The 16,495-nt window shown below is 38.0% G+C and overlaps 1 protein-coding gene across 4 annotated transcripts in view; it reads right to left on the bottom strand.

The window, feature by feature from the left end:
• DMD (dystrophin) overlaps nt 1-16,495 on the bottom strand; it is a 2,165,569-nt gene that overhangs the window by 18,895 nt on the left and 2,130,179 nt on the right. The gene's annotated exons all lie outside the window — the stretch shown is intronic.

Below are 16,495 nucleotides of genomic sequence, written 5' to 3'. Positions count from 1 at the left end.
TTTGGGGAACATAAGGCATTTTTCATGGCATCAAGTCAACTTTAGTGATTGTACACATGACAGAATAAGTCAGAACCAACAGAGACACTCATGAGCAGCAATGTTAATATTTCTGACAGTTTAATTACCTCACGCTGGAGCTCTAGGAACTCCACTGGACTGTGATTAAGGTTTACGTGCAGTTCAATGAAGTGACTGACATTCTTCTCCCTGAATTACTTCAAGGATCAAAAAATAGTATAAACCTAATGATGTCAACCAGTCATAACTATCATCTATGAGTCTCAAAGATATGTGTCTGAGTAGGAATGTAAACTTGGCTTCTTAGTTTCAGTGGAAACTTTCATGGCAGTGATCAATGTGTCTATTCAGTTTTTGAAGGCCTATTACATCCTAGGTGTAAACATAAACAGTAAAATATAATCTGTTCTTAAGATTTTCACAGTAAGTAGAAACTCCTTTGGGTTTAACTAAACTCCTTTAAGAATCAAAATCAGAATTATATATATGCATGAGCAGAGGTGAATCAACCACTGAAAAATGTTTACAGCCTAATATTTTCTGTCAGATTATACTGGAAAAGTGAAAACAGCTAAATGACACCTGAAATTAAAGTAATGCCACTGAACTATTCAACACTGAGCCAGATTTTAAATGTTAAAAAAATTTCAAAACAGATTTATTTATAAATTCAAATGTTTCTCAAAAGCCAACTATGTGGCAGGCAACTGCTCTGAGCAGCATTCTCCGACCTTTTTGGCACCAGTGACCGATTTTGTGGAGGACAATTTTTCCACGGACCAAGGCAGGGCAATGGTTTCTATATGATTCAAGCACATTACATTTATTGTGCACTTTATTTCTAGTTTTATTACCTCAGCTCCACCTCATATCATCAGGCATGAGGTCCAAGAGGTTGGGGACCCTGGGTTCTGAGTACTGGGATTATAGCAATACACAACTAAAAAGCTTGGTCTCCATGGAGACATTCTTATGGAGGAATACAGGCCTCAGCAAAGAGGGCCAGGGAAGGGCACGTGAGGAAGACTCTGCAGAAAGGGGAGTCTAAGAAGACATCATTAATAAGGGGCAGATGAGCTAAAATGTTAGGGACTTAAAGGTCTGTAGTTATTAGAAAGAAGACTTAGAGCCATGTAGTTAATTGAAGGAAGAGTGTGTCAGACAGAGAGAATAGCAAATGCAGAGACTCTGAGGGGAGAGTGCAATTGGGTTGTTCCAAGAAGACCAGGAAATTGACTAGGGCATACAAAGTAAAGTGACTAAGTACTGGAGGACACGTGCTTCCCTGGCCCAGGAATTTGGACACGGTCATATGCCCTGTTTTGGCCAATGGAATTTTAGCAAATATGACATAAGCAGAAGCTTGTAATGTCCTTGGGTGATTGGGCTTGCTTTCTTGTGCTTATGTGCCATAAGAAGTACAGGATCCAGTGGTTTGCTGACCCAACGAGGATGAGAGACATGTGAAACAGACTTGACCTCAACCCACAACTAGGAGTTGTGCTAGTTGAGCTCGAGAACAACTCCAGTCAACCAATAGATGCATGAATGACAAATACATACCTTGAGAATTTTCCGATTATTTTGTTACATAGCAATAGCTGACTGGTATACTCTGTTTTAATGTACTGAACCAGCAAGATACCAATGTTTACAGGTTATCTTAATCATATGCTGATATGTAGCTATAACATTATGTGAAAGTGTTAGGCGCTCAGTCATGTCCGACTCTGTGACCCCATGGAGTGCAGCCTGCCAGGCTCCTCTATCCCTGGAATTCTCCAGGCAAGAATACTGGAGTGGGTAGCCATTCCCTTCTCCAGGGGATCTTCCCAACCTAGGGATCGAACCTGGGTCTCTTGCATTGCAGGCAGATTCTTTATGGTCTGAGCCATCAATATTACAGGCAACTCCAAAATGTTCCTGACTCCAACAACAATACTAGTGACCATAAATCTCCTCCCACCAAAAAAACCCTCATTTGTTCAACAAGAAAACATTTATTGAGTCCCGACTGTGTACACTGGGAACTTGGCCAGCCGTCATCCCTACTTCACCAATGCACTGCCTGCTAAAATAGTACTGCCAATGGTTAAGGGATTTCTAACTTAGTTAATCGCAATTCTTTAGCATTAATACTTCAATCTTCCAATCCAAGGTAACTGCTACAGATGTCCATAAAAATCCTTTTTGCATTATTAGTCCTAGAATTTCATGGTTTGTCTGAAGTTGGTCCAAAGAAATGACAGAAACATTTAAAAAAGATAAATGTTTCAAAATAAGGAAAGACATAGTCAAAGTTAAAACAGCACTCTGATATAGTATAATATGCTAGACACTGCTGAAGTGAAAAGAAAAGGAGATGGCTCAATTAAGTCTGAGATAAAAGAAACGAACTCATTTGCTATGGGCAAGGCATTCTGCAAGTCTTCTGAAATTCACCATGGTTTCAGGCTTTCTTGAAAGGAAGAGATCCCATCTATCTGATTTGCCTGTCAATTCAAATGATAATTTTACTTCCTTAAAAAGTGACTAAAAAGTGACGTTAGCCAGAAGTGGTGCAGCTGAGACACAAGAATCCTTACACCCATTATTCTCTTTACACCCAAGTGAACTATTGCTGTTTTCTCTTCATATAAAAGGAAGCTGCGTAAAGTGAAAGTTACTCAGTTGTGTCTGACTCTTTGCAACCCCATGGGCTATACAGTCCATGGAATTCTCCAGGCCAGAATACTGGAGTGGGTAGCCGTTCCCTTCTCCAGGGGATCTTTCCAACCCAGGAATCAAACTCAGGTCTCCTACATTGCAGGTGGATTCTTTACCAGCTGAGCCACCAGGGAAGCCCAAGAATACTGGAGTGAGTAGCCTATCCCTTCTCTAGGGGATCTTGCCGACCCAGGAATCAAACCAGGGTTTCCAGCATTGCAGGCGGATTCTTAACCAACTGAGCTACCAGGGAAGCCCACTGGAACATTATTTTCTCTTAAAAAAAGGTGACTGTGTATGAACAAATATGCCCACCATTATTTTTCTTTGGATTACTTATCTAAATCACATATTCTGTTTTAACTAATTTCCAACTGGATGTGTGATAACTTATTATGTTGTCCCTGCCTTTCTCTAGTTTTTCTTAAGAAAAAAAAAGATTTATCCTGTACCTGATACTTACCTTCAATGACTTTTTGAAATCATGATCTGGGATAGACAATAGATGGTTTGTTGTTGTTGTTGTTTGGTCACTAAGTTTTATCCGACTCTTTGTGACACTATGGACTGTGGCCCGCCAGGCTTCTCTGTCCATTGAATTTCCCAGGCAAGAATACTGGAGTGGGTTGCCATTTCCTTCTCCAGGGGATCTTATGGACCCAGGGATAGAACCTGCATCTCCTGCATTGGAACGCTGGTTCTTTACCACTGAGCCACCAGGGAAGCTCTAGATGGTTTCAATTCTACATAAAAATATTGTGTTTAAGTTCTCTAATATATTAATGGTATATGGTGATGATGCTGATGACTAGCTGGCTTGTGTTGAATGGTGATGAAAGATACTGAAATTAGTAGCTATTATTCATTTTTTATTTCTATTAAGATCTAATTGATATATAATATTTTATTAATTTGAGATGTACAACATGATTATTTGAAATATGTATATACTGTGAATTGATTACCACAGTAAGTTAACATTCATCACCATAGTTATAAATCTTAAAAGTTTTCATCACAAGAATAAAAGATTTAATCTCTTAGTGACTTAAAAAAAATTGAAATATAGTTGATTTACAACATTGTGTTAGTTTCAGGTATACAGCAAGGGGACTCACATATATATATATTTCTTTTTCATATTCTTTTCCATTATAGGTAATTACAACATATTGAATATACTTCCCTGTGCTTACAGTAAGACCCTGTTATTTATATATTTTATATGTAGTACTGTGTATCTGTTAATCCCATACTACTAATTTATTCCCTTTCCCCTTTGGTAATCGTTTGTTTTCTTTGTCTGTGATTCCATTTGTTCTGCAAATAAAGTTAACTTGTATCATTCTTTAGATTCCACATATAAGTGACATCATATGGTATCTGTCTTTCTCTGTCTGATTCACTTCACTTAGTATGATCATCTCTAGGTCTATCCATGCTGCTGCACAACTTTCAAATATACAAATATATAATACAGTATCGTTAACTGTAATCTCCATGCTGTACATTATAGCTCATGCAGGACTAATTTATAACTGGAAGTTTGTACTTTTTGACCACTTTTCCCAACCCCCTGCATATGGCAACCACCAATCTGTTTTCTGTACCATTTTACATTTGCACCAAAACTGTGTACAAGGGCTCCCTTTACTTAACATCCTCACCAGCAGTTACATTTTCTTTCTTTGATAACAGCCATTCTAACAGATGTAAGGTGATATCTCATGGTTCTGATTTGGATTTCCCTGATGATTAGTGACGTTCACCACCTTTTCATGTACCTGCTGGCCATTGGTATATCTTCTTCATGTATATTATCTATAGTGAAACAGATCACCAGCCCAGGTGGGATGCATGAGACAAGTGCTCGGGCCTGGTGCACTGGGAAGACCCAGAGGAATTGGGTGGAGAGAGAGGTGGGAGGGGGGATCGGGATGGGGAATACATGTAACTCTATGGCTGATTCATATCAATGTATGACAAAACCCACTGAAATGTTGTGAAGTAATTAGCCTCCAACTAATAAAAAAAAAATACAAAAATAAAAACTAAAAAAAAATATCTAATTGACCTTCTGCCCATTTTTCAATCAGATGGTTGGTTCTATTGAGTTCTTTACAAAATCTGGATATTGTCCTTATAAGATATAGGATTTGCAAATATTTTCTCCCATTCTGTAGGTTGCATTTTCATTTTCCTGATCGTTTTATTCACTGTACAGGAGCTTTTTCTTTGATGTAGTCATTTTAATTTTGTTTTTCTTGCCTTTACGTTTGGTGTCAACTCAAAAAGTCATCGCCAAGATATATCATACACCTTATCGCCTGTGTTTTCTTCTAGAATTTTCATGGTTTCAGGTCTTACATTAAGTTTTTAATCCATTTTGAATTGATTTTCATGTATGGTGTAAGACAGTGGTCCAGTTTCAGTCTTTTGAATGTGGCTGTGCAGTTTTCCCATACCATTTTCTGAAGAGACTCATCTTTTCCTATTCTATGTTTTTAGCTCCTTTGTTGTAAATTAATTCCCCATATGTGTGAGGGTTATTTATGGGCCCTCTGATCTATTAATCTGTGTATCTGTCATTATGCCAATACCACATCATTTTTACTTCTGTGCCTTTGTAATACAGTTTGAAATCAGGCAACATGAAGCTGCCTGCTTTGCTTTTTTTTTTTTTTTTCTCAAGACTGCTTTGGCTATTTACGTTCTTTCTTGTGGTTCCATACAAATTTTTGGATTTTTCTTTCTCTTTACATGGAAAATGCCATGAAACTTTGATAGAAATTGCTTTGAATCTGTAGATTGCAATTGGTAGTATAGACATTTTAACAATAGCAATTCTTTCAATTCATGAGCATGAGGTATTTATGTTTTCTTCAATTTCTTTCATCACTGTCTTACAGTTTTTAGTGTACAGATTTTTCACTGCCTTAAATGTACTCCGAGGTATTTTGTTCTTTTAGATGCAATTATAAATGGGATTATTTTATTTCTCTTTCTCATAGTTTGTTATTAATGTGTAAAAATGCAACAGATTTTTGTATATTGAATTTTTATCCTGCAACTTTACTAAATTCATTGAGTTCTAACAGTTATTTGGTAGGGCATTTCAGGTTTTCTTATATATATTATCATGTCATTTGCAAATACAGATAAATTCACTACTTTCTTTCTGACTCTGTGCCTTTGATTCTTTTTCTTGCCTAATTATGCTGGCTAGGACTTTCAGCATTATGTTGAACAAAAGCAGCAAGAGTAGGCATCCCTGTCTTCTGATCTTAGTGGAAAACCTTTCAGCTTTCACCACTGAATATCCTTTTAGTGTCCAATCTTTTTGCCTTTTCATACTGTTCAAGGGGCTCTCAAGGCAAGAATACTGAAGTGGTTTGCCATTCCCTTCTCCAGTGGACCACGTTTTGTCAGAACTCTCCACCATGACCTGTCCATCTTGGGTGACCCTACATGGCATGACTCAGAGTTTCATTGAGTTAGACAAGGCTGTGGTCCATTTTCTGGGCCCTGATGTTAGCTGTGGGCTTGTCATACATGGCCTTTATTATGTTGACATGCATGCCCTCTATACCCATTTTGTTGAGAATTTTTATCATGAATGGATGCTGAATTTTGTCAAATGCTTTTTTCTTCACCTGTTGGGATAATCATGTGATTTTTATATTTCATTTATGTGGTATATCATATTTATTGATTTGTATATATTGAACTGGGCTTCCCAGGTGGCTCAGTGGTAAAAAATCTGCCTGCCGATGCAGGAGATGCGAGTTTGATCCCAAGGTCAGGAAGATCCCCTGGAGAAGGAAATGGCAACCCACTCCAGTATTGTTGCCTGGGAAATTCCATGGACAGAAGAGCCTGGTGGGCTACAGTCCGTGAGATTGAAGAGTTGGATATGACTAAGAGACTAAACACATACTCACACACTGAACCATCCTTGCAACACAGGGATAAATCTCCCCTGGTTATGGTGTATGATCCTTTTAACGTACTGTTGAATTTGGTTTGCTAATATTTTCTGGAGAAATTTTGCATCTGTATTCATCAGATACTGGTCTATAATTTTGTTGTAGTGTCCTTATCTGTCTTTAGTATCAAAGTAATGTTGGCCTTGTGAAATAATTTGGGGGTGTAGTCTCAAATTTTTTTAAGTGTTTGAGAAGGATTGGTATTGATTCTTTGTGTTCAGTAGAAATCACAGAAACCATCTGATTGTGGGCTTTTTTTTGGGGGGGTAACATTTGTTTATAGATTAAATCTCCTTTCTCATTGTTGGTCTGTTCAGATTTTGTTTCTTCATGATTCAGTCTTGGTAGGTTGCATGTTTTGAGGAATTTATCCATTTCTAGATTTTTCAATTTGTTTCCATATAATTATTTTGAATAGTCATGTATGGATGTGAGAGTTGGACTGTGAAGAAAGCTGAGTGCTGAAAAATTGATGCTTTTGAACTGTGGTGTTGGAGAAGACTCTTGAGAGTCCCTTGGACTGCAAGGAGATCCAACCAGTCCATCCTAAAGGAGATCAGTCCTGGGTGTCCATTGGAAGGACTGATGCTGAAGCTGAAACTCCAATACTTTGGCCACCTCATGCGAAGAGTTGACTCATTGGAAAAGACCCTGATGCTGGGAGGGATTGGGGACAGGAGGAGAAGGGGATGACAGAGGATGAGATGGTTGGATGGCATCACCGACTCGATGGACATGAGTTTGAGTAAACTCCGTGAGTTGGTGATGGACAGGGAGGCCTGGCGTGCTGCGATTCATGGGGTCGCAAAGAGTTGGACGCAACTGAGTGACTGAACTGAACTGAACTGACTGATGGTCTTTTGTATTTCTGGTTTAAGTTGTAATGTCTCTTCTTACATTTCTGATTTTATATTTGAGTCCTTTTTTTTTCTTGGTGAGTTTGTCTAAAGGTTTCTCATTTTCATTTAGCTTTTCAAAATAGAACTAAAAACAAGCTTTTAGTTTCAATATTTTCCATTATCTTTTTCATCTCTATTTATTTCTGTCCTAATCTTTCTTTCCTTCTATTAACTTTGGATGTTGTTTGTTCTTCTTTTTTTGTTCCATGAGGTGTAAAGTCAGGTTGTTTGTTTGAGATTTTTCTTGTTTCTTCTTACAGGCATTTATTATTATGAATTTCCCTCTCATAACTGTTTTGCTGCATCCTGTAACTTTTGTATATTGTATTTGCATTTGTCTCAAGGTATTTTTTATTTCTCTTTTGATTTCTTCATCAATCCATTTGTAGTTTCAGTGGTGTGTTATTAAATATTCACACATTTGTGAACTTTCCAGTTTTCTTCTTGAAATTGATTTTTGGTTTTATTATATTATTGTCAAAAAGATGCTGGATATGGTTTTAGTCTTCTTAAGTTTATTGAGACTTGTTTTGTGGTCTAAGATATGATGTATCCTAGAGAATGTTGCCGCCTAGAAAATATTCCATGTGAACTTGAGAAGAATGTACTCTGCTGCATTTGGATGGAATGTTCTCTAACTGCTCATCTGATATAATGTATAGTCCCATGCTTCCTTATTGATTTTCTGCCTGGGTAACCTATCCACTGATATTAAGTGAGGTATGGTTAAATCCCCTACTATTACTGTACTGGTATCTATTTTTCCCTTCAGGTCTGTTAATATTTGCCTTATATTCACCATGTTCGGTGAAATAAATATTTACCAATGTTATAGATCTGATTGGATTGACCTCTTTATCATTATGTAATGCCCATTTTTGTCTCTTATTTTAGTTGTTTCAAAGTCTATTTGATATAAGTAAAGCTATCCCAGGTTTCTTTTGGTTTTTATTTCTGTGAAATATCTTTTTCCATCCCTTTAATCTCTGTGTCTTTACATTTTTTTTTAAAGATTTTTTTGATGTGGGCCATCTTTAAAGTTTTTATTGAATTTGTCACAATACTGCTTCCATTTTATGTTTTGTTATTTTTGGCTGTGAGGCATGGCGAATCTTACCTCCCTGACCAGGGGTTGAACCCACACCTCCTGCATTGGAAGGTTAAGTCCAAGCCACTGGACTACCAGGGAAGTCCTTTTTTATGTCTTTACATCTGAAGTGAGTTTTTTTTATAGGCAGCCTATAGCAAGGTCTTGTTTTCTGCTGTTTTTGTCAGAAAGGACTTCTGTTAAATTTTATTTAAATTTCAAAGCTACAGAAAAATTCCAAGAATAGTAAAATAGTCTCCTGTATACCATTTACCTTGATTCACCAAGTGTTAATATGTTGCCATATTTGCTTTGCTTCTTTCTCTAAGTACATAGATTTGTTACTGTTGTTATTACTATTACTGACCCATTTTCATTCCAATGTAAGGTTCAGGCCCCTTTATTCCTAAGTACTTCATCATTATCTCTTTGAACTCTTATTTTATGGAACCACACTGGCACTATATTATCATCTAGTGTGTAGACTATATTTAAATCTCACCAATTGCCTTTATAATATCCTTTATAACTATAACCAAATATATGTGTGTGTAACAAATATACGTATATATTTTTTCTCTGATCCAGGTTCATGTATTGCATTTCTTTGTCACGTGTCTTTTCTTTCTCCTTTTTTTGTTGGGGAAGTATAGTTGAATTATAGTGTTGTGCTAACTTTCTGCTGTATGATAAAATGATTCAGTTATACATATATACATTCTTTTTTAATATTCTTTCCCTATATGGTTTATCATAGTATAGTACTTATAGTTCTCTGTGCCCTACAGTAGGACTTTGTTTATCTATTCCATATATAAGAGTTTACATCTGCTAACCCTGATCTCCTTTCCCTTGGCAATCACCAGTTTATTCCCTATGTCTGTGAGTCTGTTTCTGTTTCATAGATAGGTTCATTTGTGTCATATTTTAGATTCCACATACAAGTGATACCATATGGTATTTGTCTTTCTCTTTCTGACTTACTTCACTTAGTATAATAATCTAGAGTTACATCCACATTGCTGCAAATGACATTATTTTGTTCTTTTTTAGGGCTGGGTAATATTCCAATGTATTTATGTACCACATCTTCTTTATTCATTCCTCTGTTGATGGACATTTAGGTTGCTTAACTGTCTTGGCTATTATGAATAGTGCTGCAGTGAACATAGGGGCACATGTATCTTTTTGGATTAGAGTTTTGTCTGGATATATGCCTAGGAGTGGGATTGCTGGGTCATGTATACTAGTTTTAGTTTTCTGAGGAACCTCTATACTGTTTTCCAGAGCGCCTTCACCAGTTTACATTCCTGCCAACAACAGTGTAGGCATGTTGCCTTTTCTCCACATCTTCTCTGGCATTTGCTATTTGTAGAGTTTTAATATGGCCATTCTGACCAGTGTGAGGTGATACCTCATGTAGTCTTGATTTGCACTTCTCTGATAATTAGTGATGCTGAGCATCTTTTCCTGTGGCTATTGGCCATTTGTATTTCTTCTTTGGAGAAATGTCTATTTAGGCCTTCTGCCCATTTTTCAATTGGGTTGTTTATTTTTATTTTTTTGCTGTTGAGTTGTATGAGCTGTTTGTATATTTTGGAAATTAGGCCCTTATTGGCTGTATCATTTGCAAGTAGTATCTCCCATTCCGTAGGCTGTCTTTTCATTTTGCTTATGGTTTCCTTTGCTGTGCAAAAGTTTTTAAGTTTGATTAGGTTCCATTTCTTTATTTCTATTGCCTTGGGAGACTGTAAGTCTTGCTTTTCAGCCATTTAGCCACTCTTATATTGTGACTGGGGGATTTAGTCCACTTAAAGTAATTTTTGATAGGTATGTACTTACTGCCAGTTAAAAGATTGTTTTCTGTCTTATAGTTCCTCTCTGCCATTCTTCTCACTAGAGAGTGATTCTCTGTGATTTGATGACTGGCTGTAGTGTCATGCTTAAGAGTTCTTCCTATTGTTTGTATATAGGTTTCTGCTTTGTGGTTTCCATGAGGTTTAGATGAAACATAACAGTCTATTTTAAGATGATAATAACAAAAGTTCAAATACATTCTAAAGCTCTACATTTGTACTCTCCTCCCTATGTTATGTTTTTGGTGTCACAATTTACATGTTTTGTGTGTCCAATAACAAATTACTTTGGTAACAGTTATTTTTATCACTTTTGTCTTTTAACCTTCCTACTGAATATACAAGCGATTAGCCTATCACTGTTATAACATTTGATTATTCTGAATTTAATTATATTCTTACCTTGTGAGACTTATACTTCCATGTTTTCCTGTTACTAATTATGACCCTTTTATTTAAAGAAGTCTCTTTTACATTTCTTCTAAGGCTGGTCTAGTGGTGCTGCTTTCCTTCAGCTTTTGCTTGTCTGGATAACTCTTTCTCTTTCCCTCAATTCTGATGGACAACTTTGCTGGATAGAGTATTCTGCTTGGCAGTTTTTTTTTTAATACTTTGAATATATCATGAAACTCCCTTCTGGCCTGTCAAGTTTCTGTAGAAAAATCTGCTGATGGATTTATGGGGTTCCCTTGTATGTAAGAAGTTGTTTTTCTCTTGTTGCTTTTAAGACTTTCTCATTGTCTTTAACTTTTGACAGTTTAATTATGATGTGTCTTAGTGTGGGAACTGTCCAGGTTTCCTGACAGTATGTCTCCTTCCTCAGGCTAAGAAAGTTTTCTGCTCCTTTCTCTCTTTTCCTTCTAGGACTCTATGTTAGGAATAATTGTTTTGTCTGCTTGATGGTGTACAATAAGCTCCTTAAGCTATCTTCTCTTTATCTTTAATTTTTTTATTGAAATATAGTTGACTGACAATGTTGTGTTAGTTTCAGATGTACAGCGAAGTGATTGAGTTATATATACAAATATTCTTTTTTACATCCATCTCTCCCATTATAGGTTGTTACAGAGTACTGATAAGAGTCATCTATTTTATATACAGTAGTGTGTATATGTTAATCCCCAACTCTCTCTGGTAACTGTAAGTTTTTCTAAAGCTACTTAAAAACTTGGTGTATTATGGATGAATTCCATTGTCCTCTTTGAGTTTGCTCATCTTTTATTCCCAATTCATCTAGTCCACTGCTGAATGCCTCTATTGTATTTATCAGTTCTGTTACTGTATTTATTGCTTTGTCATTTATATTTTCTGTCTTTGTCGGAATTTTCACTTTGTGCATTGTTTTCCTGACCTTGATGGGCATCTCTTTGACTGCTGTTTTGTAATCTTTATTTGGAAAACACTTATCTCAATTTCTTTAAGGTCATTTTTGAGGTTTTAGCATGTTCTTTTCTTTGAAACATGTTTCTCTTTTTTTCCCCTTTTCCTTGTCCCTTTCTGTTGGTTTCTATGCATTAGCTACAAGTTACCCCTCCCATCTTGAAGGGGTGATCTCAGGTAGGAGATGAGCCTTATTTTTCAGCTCTGCCCTACCTCTTGATCATCTCTGAAATTCTCGTGATTGTCCAAGGAGGCTTATTTGTTCTTACTGCCTCTGTAGTTGAGGGTGTGCCCAGACCTGTCAGGGTTCCAACGGAGAGGAGGATTTCAGTCAGCACTTAGATGCAAGATGAGTGGAAGACTGAGCCTTAGGCAACAGCTTTTAAAGTCTGTAAACAGACCTCTTTTAGGGAAAGACTGGGAGATGTAAGTTTCTGTATGCTCCCTCTGCACTGAGCTCTGGGAAGATAGCTAGCTATTTAAAAACTGCTGTTTTTTTTTTTTTTTCCTTTTGGTATGCTACCATTTCACTGAGCTGTGAACATAAGCCCCCACGGACTACCAGAACGGCAGATATGCACACAAGTTCCTTTCTGGGAGATACCCATGACCTGGAGCGAGGCAGGAGTGGGGAGACGGCACTAGCTGGCCTATGTCATCTCTGGAGAGTATGGAAGTCAGCCCCTGGATGTGTGTTAAATTAGAAGCCTGCCTCTTCAGGCTGAGGCTTTTAAGATATAGACAAATGAGCCTCTTTCATGGAAAGACTGGGTGCATTGCAACCTGTTGCCTTTATGCTGTGCAGTTGGCCAGGGGCAGTGTGAGGCATGGTGAGTCCCCCTGTAAGTACTGTCTCTGTTCACTCTGGCTTTCTGGACTTCATGGATGTTAGATGTTTGGAGAGCCCATCTCTCAGGTAGAAGGACATATTAAGAGCTGGGGCTCAAACCTTTACTACTCAGAGAGAAGCTAATAGTTGTGAGTTCCTTCCTGGTTGTGTGTCACCATGACCGGGATGGGGTTCACAGCAAGACTGTGGCTCAGACTCTCCTATGTTGTTTTCAATTCGTTTCTATTGGAGTAGAGTTGCGTTACAATGTTCTTAGCTTCAGGTATATAGACAAGTGAATCAGTTATATATCCATCCACTCTTTTTTAGATACTTTTCCCACATATGTCATTCCAGAGTACTGAGTAGAATTCCCTGTGCTATACAGTAAGTCCTGACTATCTGTTTTATATATGGCAACCTCCCAACTCCCCTGGTAACCATTCGGTTTGTTTTCTACATCTCCTACATGCTGGATGTGGGCTTTTTTGGTTGTCCGACGTTTATGTATAGGACTCACTCAGCTATTTCCTGAATGTCTTTGAGAGGGAACTATTCAGTGTGGAGTTGTAGATTCTGTGTTTGTGTGCGAGGAGGGAAGTTCAGGATCTTATGTTGTCATCTTGATCCAGAAACTCCAGTGAAACTTTCTCAGTGTGTGAATCATTCTGTATCTACATAATGGTGTACTGTGCTTGACTTTGAAAATATTCATTCAAGAGGCATTTTACTGAATGCTTGTTGCATAAAAGGTGATCAATTGGGAAAGAAAATGAGCAAGACTTAGTTGTTGCTTTTAAGGAGGTTAAGTACTTAACTAGGGAGAAAAAAACTGACTGGTATAGGAGGGTGGATTTTGAATATCATGGTAAAGCAGTAAAATGGAAGGAAAGAAAGAGAGAAAGACAGAAGAATTTAGTTCCTTGCTTATGATGATGGTATCATGTTGCTCAGTTGTGTCCAACTCTTTGCAATGGACTGTAGCCCACCAGGCTCCTCTGTCCATGGGCTTCTCCAGGTAAGAATACTGGAGTGGCTTGCCATTTCCTCCTCCAGGGGAACTTCCCTACCCAGGGACTGAACCCATGTCTCCTGCATTGGCAGGTGGGATTCTTTACCACTGGGCCACCAGGGAAGCCCATGGGGGTGTGTGTGTATATATATGTGTGTGTGTATACATATATATACACACACACACACACATGCTCAAATTTATCAAGATGTATACATTAAAAGTATATCTTTATCATTTACACCTGAATGAAGCTTAAAAAAAAAGAAGGCAGGTAGGTAAAGGAAGAAAATGCAGAAAACTGGTACCTATGTACAGTTTAGACAGTGGGAGAGATGTTCTGGAGGCTGACCGTGATTTCAGAGTGTGTTCTATTTTTATCTGATTTTATCCAGAACATATTCACGGGAGAGGTCTAGCTGGCAATCTTGAGAAAAAGCCTTGAAGTGATGTGCTGAGGACACAACATCACCTATGTGGTAATCTGGCATAAGATACTTAGCCTGAATCCAATTGGGATTATACAAGCAGGCAAATCCCCAGTGAGAAACATTCTACACAACAACTAGCCTGACCTCTTCCGAAATGCCAGTGTCCTGTAACATCTGAAGAGGCTGGGGGAGTGTTCTAGATTAGAGGAAACTCAAGAGACATGACAACTAGATGCCAAGGGTGACCTTTCATTGGCTTCTAAATGAAAAAAGATAAAAGGCTATTAATAGAAAGAATATTATTGGCAGAATGGGGGATATCTGAATCTAAATTATCTATTAGATAATAGTGGTATATCAGTGTTAATTTCCTGAGTGTGACTATGTAAGAAAATATTTTTCACCTTGGAAGATACATCTTAAAATGTTTAGGGATGAAATGTTACTATGTATGAAATATAGTCATTCAATGAGTAAAACTATAATGCACATAAAACAGGAATATATACAGTATATATACACACACACACACATACACACACAGACACAAAGATGTTAACAAACATAAATAAATACAGCAAATTGGCAAAATGTTGACTAAATTGCAATTCTGCCCTAAGTTTGAAATTGTTCTAAGCAGGGAAGGAAACTTTTAACATTGTGTAAACAAACAAAATACAAAATGTTCTTTAAAAAGAATGACTGGGTACAAGTTAAGGAGTCAGAGATAAGTTGTTAGGAAGACAGACTTTGTCCATTTCTATTTGTCTTATTTTAAAACATAATGTGAGCTTCACAGCATACCATCCCATTAAAAAAAAATGTATAGAACACCCACATGGTACACAGAGACTTACCATTGGTAAGTATGTCATAGTTTGAGGAAACACTCCAACTCATTAGATAGATCACCCAGTATGACTTCACCTGTACTTCTCTTTACAGAGTCCTGGGGTTATATATTACAAGAATGTGGCATTCTACCAGAGTATGGTTCAGCAAATCCCAGCCTTATCACACCTTGGAGCTTCAAAGCATGAGGATACACACTGCATTTATTTTAATACATGTGCATCTCTCAAGAAGAGGGTCTTTCCCTGCCCCCTTCTTTACAGTGAGGACTCAATGGACATGAATTTAAGCAAATTCAGGGAGTTAGTGAAGGACAGGGAAGCCTGGTGTGCTGCAGTCCATGTGTTCACAAAGAGTTGACACGACTTAGCAAATGAACAGCAACAGTGGGGTGGGGGGGAATCACCTCTGCACTCAGTCTCTTCAGAGAACAAGCTTACTAACAATAGAGCCTATCCATTTGACACTGGCAAGTTATCTCTTAGCCTAACTCAGCCGCTGGCAAATGCACTTCTGTCCTTGTATTTAAGTCTGCCACGATTCTCTGAGCTCCACAAATCATCAGGCCGATGGCCTGAGGTGAATTTGGGTGCTTTCATAGGCATGCTGCCTCCGGGCTCATGGTGACAGGTCTAAATAATTAATACTTCTAAGCACCCAGGGCTTTGCATCTCACCTCTCAAATATGCGACTTAGCTTCTCAGGCCGGGCTTACTTCAAAAAAAGAGAAAATCCTGCAGTAGGAAATAACAACAGACATACTAAAACTCCATTGTTTTGGGAATGTAAGGACTTTACAAAGGCATATGTTTTCAGATGCTGAGCTATTGCTTACAGTCCCAACAGTCGATTACCTCGATTCAGATCTCAGGTGGAGGCAAGAGCAGCCGATGCCCTAAATCATTGAGGTGTGGCAAAGCTGGGAAAACAACTTCAAACATCTCCTCTTCCTTCACAAAAGAAATGAACGCTGGCTTTCATTTATGGAGTTACCTGCTTCACTGTTTGGTCTTAACATTCCTTCTCAGTCTGAAGAATATGACTTGGTGTGTCTACACCTTCCAACACTACTCCCCCCATCAACTAAATGGAGGTCTTCCCCAAGGCCCTGAAACCATGCCCCTGTGTTATATTTTTCCTCTCATACCTTTCGGCTCCCCATTCTATGAGGTTCACCCTCAAATCTCTCCAGATTGCCCTTTTACCACTTCCTCAAAGACAGGACCTCCACCTTCAAAAGGATCACCATCTTCTTCCAACCAAGTCCTCTCCCCTCCTTTCCTCACATCTTCCAGTCAGACCCCTGGTCTTGGGTACTGTACTTTCAAATAAGTCACAGTCATCTCCTCCTATCCCATCCCAGACATCTCTTAAGCAGCCTCAGAAGTCCCATAACTTGGCCTTTGTGACTGCCTTCTCACTGGTCTTTCAAACTA

Source organism: Dama dama, chromosome X (assembly GCF_033118175.1).
Source record: "Dama dama isolate Ldn47 chromosome X, ASM3311817v1, whole genome shotgun sequence".
Classification (NCBI taxonomy): domain Eukaryota; kingdom Metazoa; phylum Chordata; class Mammalia; order Artiodactyla; family Cervidae; genus Dama; species Dama dama.
The sequence above is the reverse complement of the archived record's forward strand: the minus strand, read 5'-3'. Positions and strand labels throughout refer to the sequence as shown.